The sequence below is a fragment of the Triticum urartu genome, chromosome 1A, assembly GCF_056163025.1.
Source record: "Triticum urartu cultivar PI428250 chromosome 1A, HENAU_Tu73, whole genome shotgun sequence".
In the NCBI taxonomy this organism is placed as follows: domain Eukaryota; kingdom Viridiplantae; phylum Streptophyta; class Magnoliopsida; order Poales; family Poaceae; genus Triticum; species Triticum urartu.
Window position 1 is genome coordinate 129,895,755 of NC_141873.1, and position 15,658 is coordinate 129,911,412.

The following is a 15,658-nucleotide window of genomic DNA, read 5'->3' on the forward strand; positions in this document are numbered from 1 at the left end:
ACGGGGCGTCGAGAGTTTGCTCGTAGGAGAAGGCCGACTGCCAAGCCGGCCGGCCGCCCTTGGGTTTCTTGGGCGCGGGCCACCCTTCAGGCGGCACGTCTTCAACTGTGGCCACCTGCCGACTGGCGGGAGGCGGCACGGGGCCCTTGCGCTTGTGGTCGTTCGGGTGTGTGCGTCGGCCGGAATCCCCAGCCGGTGTCTTGGGCGCCGGGTTGAGTACTTTTCCGGATGCGTCTACCCGAAGCTCGGTCTTCATTGAGGAGTCGGCGGTGGCATATTTGTCTGCTATGTCCAGAAGCTCGTCGAGGGTAGCCGGCTCGTCGCAGAGAAGCTTGTGCTTGAGGAGGGTGCCTTCTCGGCACCCGACTGTGAAGTATTCTATGGCTTGCACCTCGTGCACCCCCTCGCAAGAATTACGGAGCTCAGCCCAACGCGTGAGGTAGTCGCGAGTAGACTCGGCCGGGCCCTGTACGCACAGGGAGAGCTGCCTGGGCTTGGGGCCCCGCTTGTAGGTGTTGGTGAAGTTGCGGATGAAAGCTTCGGTGAAATCTAGCCAGCTGTTGATGCTGAGAGGCTTGAGGCTGTTGAGCCAGGTCCGCGCCGTGCCTTGCAGCATGAGGGGCACGTACTTCACGGCAACGCGCCGGTTGCCGTTGGCTATGCTGACCGCCGTGGAGTAGTCGATCAACCAATCTTCCGGCTTCACGGAGCCGTTGTACTTGGGCGTGTCTCTTGGGAGCGAGAACCCTTTGGGGAAAGGCTCGTCGCGGATGCGGGGGCCGAAACAAGGCGGGCTAACATCGTCTTCTTCTTCCAGCGCCAGGGATCGCGCCAGGCGGTCGATCCGATGGCGGGCGTCGTTCTCGCCGACTCCTTCGCGGCGACCTAGTCGGCCGCCGAGAGTCGGGTGTGCCACTGGCGGCGGGGTGGGATATCTCTCTCCACGGGGTCGAGGCGGAGGCGGGTTGCCCTGCCATTCCATGGCTCGGGGATGGCCGTCCGCGTCTCGCTCGATGGAGATTCAGGTCCGGCTTCGGCTGGCCGCCGGCTCTTTCTCGCGCCGCGCGCGGGCGTTGCTCGTAGTCGGTGTCCGGGACGTCGCGCCGTGATCTCGGCGCGGGGGAGGGCTTCTCGCGCGGGCGTCGGCTTCGTGCCGCTGTGCGGCTGCATCGATCAGCTGCTGGATGCGCCGGGTCATGTGGGGGAGGTCTTCGGCCTCCAAGCCGTCCAACTCGTCCACGGCCGCCTGGGCGGCGCGCAGGTTCTCGAGTGGAGTGGCATAGACTGGGCGGTCGACTCCCAACGTGTCGGCGATGACGGCGCCGCGTTGCTTGACAAGGCCGGCCCGGCTTGGCCCGCCCGGGGCCGGCGTGCCGAAGGCAGCGCGGTCAGCTTTGCGCTGGTAGGCCTCTGTGAGGCGTCTCACGGAAGCCAGCCTTCGGCCCTCTGCAAGGAGGGCGAGGCGGCGTGCCTCCAGTGCTTCTTCGTCGGCATTAGCCGGGAGGGGGTGGACGAGTCGTGGGCCGCCACGTGCGGGATGTCGTGGGCGCTCTCACCGGCCGGGCCGCCGTGGCCGATGACCATCACTTCGGTGGTGACGGTATCGCGGCCATCGGTCCGAGGAAGCGGGTCGTTGTAGATCGCGACGTTGGTGGGGAAGGTGTCGAAGGAGGCCGTGTCGGAGTCGACAGGCATCGGGTCGGTGGAGCCAACCGACTCCAGATCCACAGCGGGCTCGCTGGAGACATGGAGCTGGCCGAGGAGGTTGGCGAGGTGATCGGTAACCGCATCGGAGGCGAGCTCGTCAGAGATGAGGGTTTCGTCGGGGAGATCACGAGGCTGCTCGCCGCGCAGATGCTGGTGACGCCTTGCAGCGCGTTGTGGCAAGCGCCATCGGGCGTGCCGGGCTGGCTACGCTCACTGGGGAGGAAGAGGGTTCCCGTCCAGAACAGGTCTACGGACGACGGTGCACCTGGCCCCACGGTGGGCGCCAAATGTTGGGTGGTAGGTGCGACATATGCCAACGGGTGGCTTATCATTGTGGGAGCCAGTAAGACGTCGCCGGTGCCTGGAAATGGGATGAGGCGAAGACATGCACGCCGGCGAATCTTACCCAGCTTCGGGGCTCTCCGTGGAGATAACACCCCTACTGCTGCTCTACGGGGTCTCCGCATGATCACTAGATCGACAAGTAGTTACACAATGCTCCTTGAGCTGTTCGGTGGGAGGAGGAAGAAGGGCACGGCTAGCTCGCTTCTTCTCCTCGGGTGGTGTCTAAAACTAGCAGGGGGTCCAACCCTTTGCATGGGTGCCCCGGGGGGTTTATATAGGCCTACCCCCGGGGGTACAATGGTAATCCGACAGGGCGCGGGGCCCAGCCGTCTATGACTGCGCTCGCCGGCTTCTGCGCCGACTGCTGGGGCCCGCCGGTTGGTGGGTCCCGCCGGCTGCTGGGGCCCACCGGCTGGTGGGTCCCGCCGGCTGCTGGGGCCCGCCGGCTAGTGGGTCCCGCCGGCTACCAACTCCTTGGCAACAGGCAAGCCCCACTGCCAAGGGTCTTGTCGATGGCGGGTTACTGTTGCCTCAACCTGATGACGAGGGCTTCGTCGAGGTAAGCCTGGCTACAGTGCCGCCGTCCGGCGGGCGATTACTGTAGCCTTACCGCGTCTTGTCTCCTTAATGGGGCGTCTTCTTCGAGGGGGGAAGCGAGCCGGCTGTGGGGAGCCGGCCCCGTCCCGGGCCGACTTGGGGAGGCCAGGCCGCCTTCGGGTGTCTCTCTGCCCGAAGGGGCCCACCGCCCGTGGGCCGTACTGGCGGCCCGTCGTGGATGACATCAGGGTCTTCATGGCAACAGTGCCGCGCCGGACGGGTCATGGCCACTCCGTACGGCGCACTGTGCCAGGCGTGCTCTGGGATTCGGGGGTGGCAGGCTTTACTGTAGCCACGCCCCATCTCATCGCCGCTAGGTGGATGCAAACTTTGAGGGTACGGTCTCGGCCGCTCTATGGGAGCTGGCTTCTCGGAGGCGGCCTTCTCGTGGACGGCTTCTCGAAGTCGGCCCTCCCATGGCTTTCTTCATAAGGGCTAAAGTCGGGCCGCCTTCCGAAAGCCGGCCTGGGTGACAGCCAGCAAGGGGAAGGCGGCCCCATGTCTTGGATTCCTGAGAGCCGGACGGGCTCGCAATTTTTTCAGAAGGGCCAAGGGAAGCCGGCTAGGCTACCCATGGCTATTTACTCTGACAATATTGTTGCTTGCAATGATAGAGATGATCTATAGAAATTACTATGCAAGTATAAAGAAAAATCTTTGAATGCTAGAATGAAATGTGATCCTAAGTTTGCTACTTCACATATCTGTATTGCTGATAAGGATTATGAATTCTCTATCGACCCAGAGTTAACTACTTTGGTTGAATCTGATCCTTTCCATGGTTATGAAACTGAAACTGTTGTGGCACATCTTACTAAGTTGAATGATATAGCCACCCTTTTTACTCGTGATGAGAAAACTCGCTATTACTTTATTCTCAAACTATTTCCTTTCTAATTAAAGGGTGATGCTAAAGCTTGGTACAATACTCTTACTCCTGGTTGTGTGTGTAGTCCCCAGGATATGGTTTATTACTTCTCTGAAAAATATGTTCCTGCTCATATGAAACAAGCTGCCTTACAGGAATTATTTAACTTTGTGCAAACTAAAGAAGAGGGTCTCCCACAAGCTTGGGGGAGGCTTTGCCAGTTACTTAATGCTTTGCCTGATCATCCTCTTAAGAAAAATGAAATACTTGATATCTCCTATAATGGACTAACCGATGCTTCTAGGGACTTCCTAGATAGTTGTGCTGGTTGTGTTTACAGGGAACGAACTATTGCTCAAGCTGAAGAATTATTGAATAACATATTGAAAAATTATGATGATTGGACTATTCCTGAACCACCGCCTAAACCCACTCCGAAGAAGAGGGGTATATTATATCTCAGTCCTGAAGATATGCAAGAGGTGAAGAAATCTATGAAGGAAAAAGGTATTAAAGATGAGGATGTTAAAAATTTACCTCCTATTGAAGAAATACATGGCTTAATACACCACCAATGCCTAAGGTGGTAGACGTAAATTCTCTTATGAAGTTTAATGAAAATGATAATCCTCGCAATATGCATCCTAGTCAATGCCTTTATGAGTTTGAAAACTACATTAGAAAACAAGATCACTTCAATGCAAATGTTATGAAACAATTGAAATATAATTCTGATATGATTGCTTGCTTGAGTGACTTGTTATTTAGAATCTCAAATGATATTAGAGGTGTTGGAAAGCATGCTCCTATGGTTCAAACTCAGTTAGAACAAGTTGCTAAATCACAAAGAGAATTGCTTGATGAAATGAATCATAATATGCATGACTTTGCTATTAGAGTTGCAACTAGAGGAGGTAAAATGACTCAGGAACCACTTTATCCTGAGGGACACCCTAAAAGAATTGAACAAGATTCACAAAGAGCTAACACTAGTGTACCTAGTTCTTCTAATAAGAAAAATAAAAATGATAGGACTTTGCACACTTCTAGTGAACCTGGAATAGAAAAACCTCCTGATAATGAAAATGAAGTTTCTATCTCTCATGCTGAAACTCAATCTAGTAATGAACACTCACCTAATGATAATGAAAAAGATAATGATGAGGTTCATGAAGACTCTCAACCAACCAATAAAAAAGAACCAGATAATGATGTTGAGATAGAACCACCTGTTGATCTTGATAACCCAGAACCTAAAAATAAAAGATATGATAAAAGAGACTTTGTGGCTAGAAACACGGTAAAGAAAGAGAACTGTGGGTTCAAAAACCTATGCCTTTTCCACCCAAGTCAACTAAAAAGAATGATGATGAAGAATTTGAACGCTTTGCTGAGATGCTGAGGCCAGTCTTTTTGCGTACTCGCTTGACTGATATCTTGAAAATGCCTCCTTATGCAAAGTATATGAAAGACATCGTCACTAATAAGAGAAAAATACCAGAAGCTGAAATCTCCACTATGCTTGCTAATTATACTTTCAAAGATGGAGTACCTAAAAAACTTGGAGATCCGGGAATACCAACTATACCTTGCTCTATCAAAAAGAATTATGTGAAAACTGCTCTGTGTGATTTAGGAGCTGGTGTTAGTGTTATGCCTTTCTCTTTATATAAAAGACTTGACTTGAATAAACTCACACCTACTGAAATATCTTTGCAAATAGCTGACAAATCAACTGCCATACCTATCGGTATCTGTGAGGATGTGCCCGTTGTTGTTGCTAATGTTACTATTTTGACTGACTTTGTTATACTTGAGATGCCCGAGGATGACAACATGTCGATTATCCTTGGTAGACCCTTCTTGAATATTGCAAGGGATGTTATTGATTGCAATAAAAGCAAGGTCACTTTTCATATCAATGGTAATGAGCATACGGTGCACTTTCCAAAGAAACAATTCCAAGTGAATGGTATTAATGTTATTGAAAAATCTCCGACAATCACTATTGGAAGTTTTCAAATACCTCTACCTACTGTCAAAAAGAAATACGAAATGCTTATTGTTGGGGAAATGCATATCCCCATTGAGGTAACTTAGTGATTTACGAAAGTTCTTCGGTTTCATGCTAACCGAAAGTGGTTGTTAATAAGACTTTATCAACCTTATTAATGGATCATTTTTGAACGGTATGAAGTTGATGAATTTAGTAAGCACTACTTTCGGTCCCTACTTTTTATTCTCTGTTCTTATTAGTTAAATAAAATAAAATGCCATGTTTTGTCTGTTTTCAGAATTTCCCGTGCAATAAAAAATGACCCAAAAATTAAAGTTCTCAGAATGCCCTGAAAATTTTATATGATTTTTCCTGAATATTTAAGAATTTTTGGTGCAAAAATAACCAGAGGGGGGTGCACCAGGTGGGCACAACCCACCTGGGCACGCCAGCACCCCCTGGCGCGCCCTAGGGGTTGTGGTCCCCACGTGGGCCCCCTCACTTATCTCTTCGTCCCACGTTGACACCTACCTCCAGAAAAAAACCACTCTCCCTCTCTCTCCCGAGTTCTTGCTCATTTTGCTGCCAGTTTCGATCTCTTTGCTCAAAGCTCCATTTCTGAAACTATTTCGGGAGATTGTTTCTTGGTATGTGACTCCATCATTTGTCCAATTAGTTTTTGTTTTTCTGGTTTATACTTTGAATAATTAGCTACTCTTGGTGCTGCTATAGATGTGCTTGCTGTTGGAAATATGCCCTAGAGGCAATAATAAATTGGTTATTATTATATTTCCTTGTTCATGATAATCGTTTATTATCCATGCTAGAATTGTATTGATAGGAAACTCAGATACATGTGTGGATACATAGACAACACCATGTCCCTAGTAAGCCTCTAGTTGACTAGCTCGTTGATCAATAGATGGTTACGGTTTCCTGACCATGGACATTGGATGTCGTTGATAACGGGATCACATCATTAGGAGAATGATGTGATGGACAAGACCCAATCCTAAGCCTAGCACAAGATCATGTAGTTCGTATGCTAAAGCTTTTCTAATGTCAAGTATCATTTCCTTAGACTATGAGATTGTGCAACTCCTGGATACCGTAGGAGTGCTTTGGGTGTGCCAAACATCACAACGTAACTGGGTGGCTATAAAGGTACACTACAAGTATCTCCAAAAGTGTCTGTTGGGTTGGCACGAATCGAGACTGGGATTTGTCACTCCGTGTAAACGGAGAGGTATCTCTGGGCCCACTCGGTAGGACATCATCATAATGTGCACAATGTGATCAAGGAGTTGATCATGGGATGATGTGTTACGGAACGAGTAAAGAGACTTGCCGGTAACGAGATTGAACAAGGTATCGGGATACCGATGATCGAATCTCGGGCAAGTATCGTATCGATAGACAAAAGGAATTGTATACGGGATTGATTAAGTCCTTGACATCGTGGTTCATCCGATGAGATCATTGTGGAGCATGTGGGAGCCAGCATTGGTATCCAGATCCCGCTGTTGGTTATTGACCGGAGAGTTGTCTCGGCCATGTCTGCATGACTCCTGAACCCGTAGGGTCTACACACTTAAGGTTCGCTGACGCTAGGGTTATAGGGAAAGTATGTACGCGGTTACCGAATGTTGTTCGGAGTCCCGGATGAGATCCCGAACGTCACGAGGAGTTCCGGAATGGTCCGGAGGTAAAGATTGATATATAGGAAGTATGGTTTTGGCCACCGGAAGTGTTCCGGGCATCACCGGTAGTGTACCGGGACCACCGGAGGGGTCCGGGGGTCCACCAGGTGGGGACACCAGCCCCGGAGGCCTACATGGGCCAATAGTGGGAAGGGACCAGCCCCTAGGTGGGCTAGGGAGCCTCCCACCAAGGCCCAAGGCGCCTCCAAGAGGGGAAGGGGCAAACCCTAGGCTCAGATGGGCCTAAGGCCCACCTAGTGGTGCGCCCCCCTCTCTCCCCCCTTGGCCGCCCCCTAGATGGGATCTAGGGCTGGCCGCCACCCCTAGGGAGGGAACCCTAGGTGGGGGCGCAGCCCCTCCCCTCCCCCTATATATACTTGAGGTTTGGGGCTGCCCAACACATGTGATTCAATCTCCCTGTTGGTGCAGCCCTACCACTCTTCCTCCTCGTCTCTCGTAGTGCTTGGCGAAGCCCTGCTGGAGTCCCGCGCTCCTCCACCACCACGCCGTCGTGCTGCTGCTGGATGGAGTCTTCCCCAACCTCTCCTTCTCCCCTTGCTGGATCAAGGCGTAGGAGACGTCACCGGGCTGTACGTGTGTTGAACACGGAGGTGCCGTCCGTTCGGCACTAGGATCATCGATGATTTGGATCACGACGAGTACGACTCCATCAACCCAGTTCACTTGAACGCTTCCGCTTAGCGATCTACAAGGGTATGTAGATGCACTCTCCTTCCCTCGTTGCTACATTTCTCCATAGATTGATCTTGGTGATGCGTAGAAAATTTTGAATTTCTGCTACGTTCCCCAACAGTGGCATCATGAGCTAGGTCTATGCGTAGTTACTATGCACGAGTATAACACAAAGTAGTTGTGGGCGTCGATATTGTCAATTATCTTGCCGTTACTAGTCTTATCTTGATTTGGCGGCATCGTGGGATGAAGCGGCCCGGACCAACCTTACACGTACGCTTACGTGAGATCGGTTCCACCGACTGACATGCACTAGTTGCATAAGGTGGCTGGCGGGTGTCTGTCTCTCCCACTTTAGTCGGATCGGATTTGATGAACAGGGTCCTTATGAAGGGTAAAAATAAATTGGCAATTCACGTTGTGTTTTTGGCGTAGGTAAGAAACGTTCTTGCTAGAAACCTATAGCAGCCACGTAAAAAAACTTGCAACAACAATTAGAGGACGTCTAACTTGTTTTTGCAGCAAGTGTTTTGTGATGTGATATGGCCAAAGGATGTGATGAATGATATATATGTGATGTATGAGATCATGTTCTTGTAATAGGAATCACGACTTGCATGTCGATGAGTATGACAACCAGAAGGAGCCATAGGAGTTGTCTTTATTTTTTTGTATGACCCGCGTGTCATTGAGAAACGCCATGTAAATTACTTTACTTTATTGCTAAACGTGTTAGCCATAGTAGTAGAAGTAATAGTTGGCGAGCAACTTCATGGAGACACGATGATGGAGATCATGATGATGGAGATCATGGTGTCATGTCGGTGACAAGATGATCATGGAGCCCCAAGATGGAGATTAAAGGAGCTATATGATATTGGCCATATCATGTCACTATTATTTGATTGCATGTGATGTTTATCATGTTTTTGCATCTTGTTTAGTTAGATTGACGGTAGTAAATAAGATGATCCCTCATTAAAATTTCAAGAAAGTGTTCCCCCTAACTGTGCACCGTTGCGAAGGTTCGTTGTTTCGAAGCACCACGTGATGATCGGGTGTGATAGATTCTAACGTTCGAATACAACGGGTGTTGACGAGCCTAGCATGTACAGACATGGCCTCGGGACACATGCAAAACACTTAGGTTGACTTGACGAGCCTAGCATGTACAGACATGGCCTCGGAACACGAAAGACCGAAAGGTCGAACATGAGTCATATAGAAGATACGATCAACATGAAGATGTTCACCGATGATGACTAGTCTGTCTCACGTGATGATCGGACACGGCCTAGTTGACTCGGATCATGTAATCACTTAGATGACTAGAGGGATGTCTATCTGAGTGGGAGTTCATAAGATGAACTTAATTATCCTGAACATAGTCAAAAGGTCTTCGCAAATTATGTCGTAGCTCGCGCTTCAGTTCTACTATTTAGATATGTTCCTAGAGAAAATTTAGTTGAAAGATGATAGTAGCAATTATGCGGACTAGGTCCGTAAACTGAGGATTGTCCTCATTGCTTCATAGAAGGCTTATGTCCTTAATGCACCGCTCAGTATGCTGAGCCTCGAATGTCGTCTGTGGATGTTGCGAACATCTGACATACACATTTTGATAACTACGTGATAGTTCAATTAAACGGTTTAGAGTTGAGGTACCGAAGACGTTTTGAAACGTCGCGAAACATATGAGATGTTTCGAGGGCTGAAATTGGGATTTCAGGCTCGTGCCCACGTCAAGAGGTATAAGACCTCCGACGATTTTCTTAGCCTGCAAACTAAGGGAGAAAAGCTCAATTGTTGAGCTTGTGCTCAGATTGTCTGAGTACAACAATCATTTGAATCGAGTGGGAGTTGATCTTCCAGATGAGATAGTGATGTTTCTCCGAAGTCATTACCACCAAGCTGCTAGAGCTTCATGATGAACTATAATATATCAGGGACATATATGATGATCCTTGAGATATTCGCGATGTTTGACACCACAAAAGTAGAAATCAAGAAGGAGCATCAATTGTTGATGGTTGGTGAAACCACTAGTTTCAAGAAGGGCAAGGGAAAAAAAGGGATACTTCATGAAACGGCAAATCAGCTGCTGCTCTAGTGAAGAAACCCAAGGTTGAACCCAAACCCGAGACTAAGTGCTTCTGTAATAAGGGGAACGGCCACTGGAGCAGAATTACCCTAGATACTTGGTAGATGAGAAGGCTGGCAAGGTCGATAGAAGTATATTGGATATACATTGTGTTAATGTGTACTTTACTAGTACTCCTAGTAGCACCATGGTATTAGATACCGGTTCGGTTGCTAAATGTTAGTAAACTCGAAATAAAAGGCAGCAGAGTAAACGGATACTAGCTAAAGGTGAGCTGGCAATATGTGTTGGAAGTTTTTCCAAGCTTGATGTGATGAAGCATCGCACGCTCCCTCTACCATTGAGATTGGTGTTTGCGTTGAGCATAGACATGATTGGATTATGTCTATCGCAATACGGTTATTCATTTAAGGAGAATAATGGTTACTCTATTTATTTGAATAATACCTTCAATGGTCTTGCACCTAAAATGAATGGTTTATTGAATCTCGATCGTAGTGATACACATGTTCATGCCAAAAGATATAAGATAGTAATGATAGTACCACCTACTTGTGGCACTGCCACGTAAGTCATATCGGTATAAAACGCATGAAGAAGCTCCATGTTGATGGATCTTTGGGCTCACTCGTTTTGAAAAGTTTGAGACATGCGAACCATGTCTATTGGTGTATATGCATGAAGAAACTCCATGCAAATGGACCGTTTGGACTCACTTGATTTTGAATCACTTGAGACATGCAAATCATACCACATGGGCAAGATGACTGAAAGCCTCGTTTTCAGTAAAATGTAACTAGAAAGCAACTTGTTGGAAGTAATACATTTTCATGTGTGCAGTCCAATGAGTGCTGAGACGTGTAGTGGATATCGTTATGTTCTTACTTCACAGATGATTTGAGTAGATGTTGAGTATATTTACTTGATGAATCACGAGTCTGAATTATTGAAAGGTTCAAGTAATTTCAGGGTGAAGTTGAAAGATTGTCGTGACAAGAGGATAAAATATCTATGATATGATCATAGAGATGAATATCTGAATTACGAGTTTGGCACAGAATTAAGACATTGTGGAAATTGTTTCACAACTAACACAGCCTGGAACACCATAGTGTGATGGTGTGTCCGAACATCATGATTGCACCCTATTGGATATGATGCATACCATGATGTCTCTTATCGAATTACCACAATAGTTTATGGGTTAGGCATTAGAGACAACAACATTCACTTTAAATAGGGCACCACGTAATTCCGATGAGATGACACCGTATGAAGTATGGTTTAGAGAAACCTAAGCTGTCATTTCTTAAAAGTTTGGGGCTGCGACGCTTATGTGAAAAAAGTTTCAGGCTGATAAGCTCGAACCCAAAGCGGATAAATGCATCTTCATAGGACACCCAAAATAGTTGGGTATACCTCCTGTCTCAAATCCGAAAGCAATAAGGGATTGTTTCTAGAATCGGGTCCTTTCTCGAGAAAAAAGTTTCTCTCGAAAGAATTGAGTGGGAGGATGGTGGATGTCGGTGTCAAAACCGGCGGATCTCGGGTAGGGGGTCCTGAACTGTGCGTCAAGGCCGGATGGTAACAGGAGACAAGGGACACGATGTTTTTACCCAGGTTCGGGCCCTCTCGATGGAGGTAATACCCTACTCCTGCTTGATTAATATTGATGATATGGGTAGTACAAGAGTAGATCTACCACGAGATCAAGGAGGCTAAACCCTAGAAGCTAGCCTATGGTATAATTGTTGTATATGGAGTTGATGTCCTACGGACTACAACCCTCCGGTTTATATAGACACGGATAGGGTTAGGGTTACACAGAGTCGGTTACAATGGTAGGAGATCTTGAATATCCGCATCGCCAAGCTTGCCTTCCATGCCAAGGAAAGTCCCATCCGGACACGGGACGAAGTCTTCAATCTTGTATCTTCATAGTCCTGGAGTCTGACTGAAGGTATAGTCCAGCTACCCGAACACCCCCTAATCCAGGACTCCCTCAGTAGCCCCTGAACCAGGCTTCAATGACGACGAGTCCGGCGCGCAGATCGGCGCGCAGATTGTCTTCGGCATTGCAAGGCGGGTTCCTCCTCCAAGTCCTTCATAGAAGATTGTAAACACCAAGAGTAGTGTCCGGCTCTGCAAAATAAGTTTCCACATATTGCCATAGAGAGAATAATATTAACACAAATCAAATCTGCTGACGTATTCCGTAGTGCGTCATCACACTACGACCAAGTCCTTTACTCGAATCATTTTTACTTTTCCACCTCAGCACGTTTTGCGAGGCGGTTTCCTTGGCACGTCTTGTCAAAGCAGAGATCGTGTACCCCTTTTACGGGATTCTCATCAATATGGACGTGGGTAACCCAACCGTGCCCGTTAGCACGTTTCCTCGATTAAAGACGAGTCCCGAACGGTTACGGGGAGGGCTCTTGGTATTCAACCTCTTATAAAGAGACCAAGGCCTTACTCCTTTTTTCAATCTCAAGCGAGTTTGCCCGTCGCCTCGAGTTCCAACACCCTAGGCTCCAGATTCCAGGCGCTTCGGACCTTCGACGATGTCCGGTTCTGACCTTCAAGGCCAATGGACGCCCTCCTCCGTCACGGAGGAGGACGTACTAAAGTTGAGGGAGGCTAAGTTCCTGACCGGCGAAATTTCGCATAGGTTGCCTGCTCAAGGGCAGGTCATTCCTAGTCCCCAGCCCGGTGAGAGCATGGTGTTCATGTCTCACTTCCTTCGGGGGTTGGGCTTCCCAATGGATCCCTTTGTGAGGGGACTGTTGTTTTATTACGGGCTGGAATTCCATGACTTAGCTCCGGAGTCCATCCTCCATATCTCCTCGTTTATTGTCGTGTGTGAAGCGTTCCTCCGTGTTACCCCTCACTTCAGATTATGGCTCAAGACCTTCAAAGTGGAGCCGAAGATGATCAAGGGACGGCACGCAGAGTGCGGAGGCGCTGTTATAAGCAAAAATGCTGATGCTCCATGGCCCGAGGGCTCTTTTCAAGAGGAGCTAGGCTTGTGGCAACGAGAGTGGTTTTATATCACCGCTCCCCGGAGCACCAAGTGGGTGGCGCCTCCTGCCTTTCGCTCGGGTCCCCCACCATGGCTAGCGTCATGGGTCAACAGAGGGTTAGATTGGAGTTTGCCCAAAGACGTGCCCTTGTTACAGGGCCGCATTAAGGATCTCTTGGAAGGAGACCTCAGCCTGGTCAAGGTGACGCAGGTCATGCTGATTCGCCGAATATTGCCCGGCAAACGTCGCTCCCTTCACCTATGGGAGTTTAATCCAGAGGGACCGCGAGCTCTCCAGAATTTCATGGGCGCAACGCCCATGGAGATGTATAAACTGTTCTTCGGATCACAAGAGATGTGTCCGGATTTAACCGAGGACGCAGGCCTAAGCTGCAATCGCCCGGATACTCAAGTAAGCAACCTTGTGCCCGGACCTTCTATCCATATAATTGTCATAAACTTGCCCCTAAAAGAGCCGTCCTTTTAAACAGGAGTGGATAGCGAAGGCAAAGCTGATCAGGTGTCTGGCTCCCCTTCCCAAAACCAGGCCGGATCCCGTGCTGGTCAGGATGCTGGAGATAATGCCTTTGGAGGGAAGCAAGGGGGAGGACAAGGAAACTGTGGCCTCCTCGAAGGAGGCTGCTCCGAAGGGAGGAACCAACAATTCCTCTCCTAAGGGGAAGAAGAGAGCCGCCTCTAACCACCCGGAAACCATGGCCTCGAAGCGGGGGGAAAAATCCTCGTCAGAGGGTCCGACGCCGGGGAGTTCCTCGGCCGGACTACGCCCTCAAGGGGATCAGCCCTCCAGCGAGCCGTAAGTAGAGAAAGATTTTCCTTTTGAGGGATGAGGGAAATCCTTGATTTATATCTGAGAAGATTAACCAAAATTTTACCTTGTAGCTCGGACCTCAGCCCTTCTCAGCAGAGCTCGTCTTCGGGGGATCTCCTTCCGGAGATGATAGAGAGCGGGACGCCTCCCCCTGCCGTGCCGCCTAGCGAGGCGGGCGACCCTGAGGTGTCGTCGGGGAGGGTTTCTCCGAATCCGGCAGGGGCGGAAGATAGCTATGTGCCCCCCCGAGGTTCTCCGCGTCCGGCCTTCGAAAGAGGTCGTGGGACAAGTCCAGCACCGTCTGGTGCTTGGCCGGAGGAGCTAAAGATTCTGCTGGGGCGAGCTTCTATCTTGGAGGAGCACCGTGCATTGATGGGCACGGTGATTGAAAGGATCTCATCCGCAGAGAGCGGATTGCATGAGGCCGTCAAAAGTTTACTGACGGGTTTTGAGGTACATTAGATAATGTACACTTTTGTCAGTTGCGCATGAATAAGATGCGCCCGGTGTAGATAGTAGCCCCTGAGACTCTGCGCATCGTCAAGAAATGATGGCACGCGGAGGATCATAATCCCAGGTCTAAGATGTCGCCTTTGAATGTAGGCGGCAGGGTGTCCGGAATCGAGCCGAACTGATGATTTTGCCGGACTAAAGCGGCAACTGGACGTGGCAGATGCCGACATCGCGCTTGTCAACAAGCGGCTTGATGAGGCTCAAGGTATGTAATTCCTCGGGCGGCATCAGGTAAGAAGAGTTTTATGCCAGTGTCTTACGATGTGTGTGCTTGACGCAGATGGTGCGGCCGCCGTGGAGAGTCTTAGGGCAGAACTTGCCCGAGCTAAAGAACAAGCCAGAGAAAGTGATGCGGCTGCCAAGAAAGCCCTTGAAGAGCTGAGAGCCGAACAGGCTGCTCATTGCCGAAGCAAGGAAGAGACGGCCGAGATGGCCGAAAAGTTAAAGAGTGCTGCAGACCGTTGCAGACTTCTTGAGAAAGAAGACCAGGCGAAACAGACGGACTTAGAGAAGGCCGTTGCCAATGCCAAGGTTGCACGCTCTGCGATGAGAGCTGTGAAGGAGGAGCTGCGTCAGGCCGAACAGATTGTGGCTGGAAAGCCCTTTATGCTGCGAAGGAAATTTTGCGATCCGAAGTTTGCTCCGTTGGACCGGATGTGGAGTGTGGAGGATACCTATCTGGATTTGGCAGCGAGTGCTGCTGATGCGACCGAACACTTTCGAGATCAGAAAGATCGCGAAGTGGAAAAGCTTTTCTGGTCACAGTTTCACAATCCAGAGCGTCCACTGGCAGTGGACGATCGTTTGGCTCAATGGGTCGAACTGAATAGGTTGTCCGGACTCGCCATGAAGTACGTCATGGGTCATCTGTGGCCGGGAAGATCGGTGCCGAAGAGTTATTTCAGCTTGGTGCAGCAATTCCTTGACGCGGTGCCGCGTATTAATGCAATGAAGAGGTCAGCATGCATAGAGGGCACAAGGATGGCTCTTGCCAGTGTCAAGACATACTGGGCACAGATGGAGACCATCGTTGTTGCGTCCCGAGATTCGGACAAAAGCCGAGTACCCTCCGAGCACTATTTTCAGGAAGTCCTTGAAGGCGCTCGTGTAATAGAGACGCAGTGCTCGAAAGATGCTATGTTATGATAGCATATGTAATTATAAAGTAATGTTTTGATAAACTGTAGTGGCCTTTTTATACTTGTGCCTTCAAGTATTGGGAACACCTCCTGTGCGGCCGTTTTAAGATATATATATATATATATATATATATATACAAAATCTGAA